The sequence below is a fragment of the Octodon degus genome, unplaced genomic scaffold (genome assembly GCF_000260255.1).
Source record: "Octodon degus isolate 3935 unplaced genomic scaffold, OctDeg1.0 scaffold00003, whole genome shotgun sequence".
NCBI lineage: Eukaryota > Metazoa > Chordata > Mammalia > Rodentia > Octodontidae > Octodon > Octodon degus.
The window spans coordinates 1,002,658-1,006,565 of NW_004524579.1; positions in this window are offsets into that span (position 1 = coordinate 1,002,658).

The window sequence follows — 3,908 nt, forward strand, 5'->3', positions numbered from 1 at the left end:
ATATTTTACAGTTCTGTTAGCAATATAAATGCAATACTTTCTGCTATTACACTAATACACTGTTGCTGCTTTAAAAAATCTACTGACTTTTGTGTGGCTAGTAAGTTTCCAAAAGAAAGTAAGATTTTAAAACAAACAGCCTAGGAAAAGCTGGGAAAACCTTAGGAAGGGTTTGTGGGTGCTATGCCTTGGGCATGGCCTGCCCTCCAAAGGCTCATAGGCTGACAGAACAGAGGCAGTGAGGGCCTTAAGAGGTATTTGGGGTCATGAGAGATCCTTTGTGAATTGATTGCTTTCCTCAACAGTGAGTTAGCTCTCAGGACTAGGTCAGTTACCAGAAGAGGTTGTCACAAACTAAATCAGCCCTTTCTTGCCCCCTGACTGGCCATGTGGTCCTTCCCATGCTTCCTGGCATCATGATGTCACCTGCTGTGTGGCAACACAGACAGGAAGGCTTTGTCAGATGCCTGCACCATGCATATGCTCTCCTACCCTAGAATCCTGAGCTAAATTGACCTCTGTTCTTTATACCTTACCAGTCATCAGGGTCTGTATAACAACACAAAATGGATTTAAGACAGTGAAGTTTAAGGAATGTGTCTATTCAGGAAATACAGCTATAGAGGAAGGTTCAAAGGAAAATCCTGTTCTTTTGTGATTGACAGGTATGAGACACAGGTGTTGCCTAGGCGCATCAATTGAAGAATGGAAGAATTATAGCTCTCAGGGAAGGCGTCTGCCTCTGGTCAGCTTCTTCACTGATCTTGTACAACTGATCTGCTGAATCTCTGTGCCGAAGAACAGCATAGAGCCCACTAGGTCATCCCACCCCCAGAAAGTACCCACAAACACCCTCTGCCCCCATCAGCACCCCAGAGAATGAAAGTACAGATGTTCCTAAGCTACCAAACTAGAACATAAAGAGAAGCATGCTTTGAACTATTCCTGGATGAGACCATTTTCCTTTGCTATTCCATCTTCAGGTGTTTTTTCTCTCTCTCTGCTTCTCAACTTATCTGTTAGAAAAAATTTTTCCCCAGGAAAACTTTCCCAAAAACTCACAAAACGTTCCAAGCCTCCACATAGGTTTACACCCTGAGAATTTGTTATTCATGAGCCAGGGCTTTTGAAGTCTGATTTCTCGGGATTGATGCTTTGTCTTTAAACAGTGAACATGAACGTTGGCTCCAAGGGCCTGTGACAATCACTTAGGAATTCCGCGGACATTTGTGTCTGGGCAAGGTCTCCCCTACACAGGGAACCTTTTGTAAATATTAGTTACTAGAACCGTAACACTAATAGATGTGGTTAATAATTATCACGATGTGCCAAAACTGCACAGTTTGCTCCCTGATTACAATATTAAATTGCTACTGAGCTGTGGTATTCGCTTCAGGCAATCCTAGTAAGAACCCCCCAAAGACCCCGGCTGGCCTCGCCATACAAAAATGGAAACTGTTCACTGCACACAATGCACAGGCAGCAATGGGCTTTGCCAGAAAACAAACACAAAACTCAAACAATAGAAGGAAAGTTTTATCAGAGCTGAAGTGTCCTTTCACTTGGGAACTGTCATCTCTCAAAAAGAAAAACACGCACACACTTGATAGCAGCTCACAAGCAGGCCATTACTATGGGCACAGTGACTCACAGCGCAGAGCGAGGATTCTGCACAGCCAGCTCTGGAAGCCTTTGTTTTACTTGCATCTGATTATATCTAGAGACAGGCTAAGCAGCTCTGGAAAGTTGAGAGCCCCTAAGAATGCACGCAGGCTTCTCTCCCTGAGAGCAGGGAGGGAATATACTTTTCCCACACACCCTCTCCGCTCGGCTTGACAGGTCAAGTGGCCTGGACAATAGGGCAAAGCTACTGAGAGAAAAACTGCAATTTAATTGAGAGGTGTCATTAGCTCCAGGACAGCACATTCAAAAGCAGACACAATGGGGGCACTTGTCATATGCAGCACATACCAATCTACCCCTCATCCACCCACGTACTGCAGTCCCACCTCCATATCTGCAATTTTCGAGACCCATGGCGAGCAAATGAGTACTTAGCAATCAGTTTGCATGAACAGCCACCCAGCCTGTGCAAACAAGAGGCTGGTTGCCCATCTCAGGGGTACAGAAGCATGTCAAGGGTACTGTACACCTACTACTGGGCTAAGCTTAATGTTTGCTGCTTTGCAGGAAAGCAAGCCTCCTGGAAGGGAATCAAGAAGAGTGGCTGTTAGGCAACTAATTAAGAGAGATTCAGCAAGAAGGATGCCCTTGGGCCTTGACCTCTCCAGCCAGGCCCACTGATAAATAGCCAGAAAAATGCTTTTGTCCAGATTACAGGAGGTTACACGGAGTCCTCTTCAGCCCTCTGAGCTGCCATGTCAGCCGGGGCTGTGCAGGCAGACACAGTAATGGATGGTCCTGGCACAAAGGAGACAGGAAACGGCATCTCCTTCCCTCCCTTCCCCCACACAGCCTGTCTATCTGTTCCAGGTGACTGAGGTGTCCTGAACTTCTTCCAGTCACCATGCCAGGACCACCTGCCGACCTGGAGTTCCACAGGAGTTCAAATCATGCCACTCCCAGTAGAAGTGGCAGTGTCCGTCCTGTACCATCACCTAACATTCCCAGGAGAAGGAGCCCAGGTACACTGGCTCTTGGCAAATGTAACGGGCATTAAAGCAGGACACAATACTTCTTGTATCTTTCCTTTTTATTTATTTTGTTTAGAATATAATAATTGCACATATTTAGAGGTACAGTGACACAGGTATAAAATGTATAATGATCAGATCAGGATAAGTGACATTTCCACTTCCTTCCCCTTTTATCATGGTGGGGGCTAGGAACTCCTGCCTCATAGTGTTTTTAGAAAATCCATAATAAGCTGGTGCATACTATAATCTCCTGATGTGCTATAGAACACTAACACTTACCCTTCTATTTGGGTGTGTGCTGTCTGACCCTCATCCTCTTTATTTCCAAAGCTACTTTTGTTCATTGCCCATCTTTTCTACACAATAGTCTATATTTTGAGTTCCTCAAGGACTAAGAAGATTTTTACTGAGAAATCCACTGTTTTAGCTCTCATTTCTGATTATTGTGCCTCTCTTTCCCCACCTCATCTCTCTTATTCTTCCAGATATTTCCCAGGATGCTTCTCTCAGGAGCAAAACATCAACTCAAGTCCCACCTTTAATCTTTATGCTACCCAAAAACTTAGCAAGTGCGATGGAAATCTTCAATGTTTCTGCCCCTGATCTTCTTGTCTTAGTACTGTCCAAGACACACAGCATTAGGCATCACAGTCCCTACATTTCATCCGTGGCCCTTCACAACTGGAGCTTCTCCGGAACCAGCATATCTGCTTTCTGAGATCTTGCTGTCCTCCTCGCTGGTTCTCTCAGTCACTCTCCGGACCAAGTAATTCTCTCATTCCCCACCGACAAGCAAAGTGCAAGGCTGCATTTGCTCTTGTTAGATGTCACATCACATCTAACCTGGTATTTCAGATGCTTGCCAAAAGTCTTTGGAACAAGACTGAATGGAGTGTCTTTTAAAATAATTAAGGAGAAAGGCATCTCTGACCACTAAGCGCCTTAGAAGTCAGAGACCAGTGTTTACAGACCTCAAAAACTGACTTAGAGACCAATCAACAAATGGGTTATCACCACTGCGCTCTCCTTGACTTAAGATAGACTATACAGCACTTAGGTGTGACTCCTGGGTCTTTGCCTTTTGCTTGTAAGATGAGTGATCTTGCCACACACAGAGGTTGATCCTCACTCCCAGCTCTGGGCTTTGAGGGGATGAGCTGACATTGAAATCTGGCCACTGCCACCAAAATGCTGCAAGGCAGAGGCAGCAGGTGAGACTTTGTGGGTCATCTTTTTTTTTTTTTTTTTTTT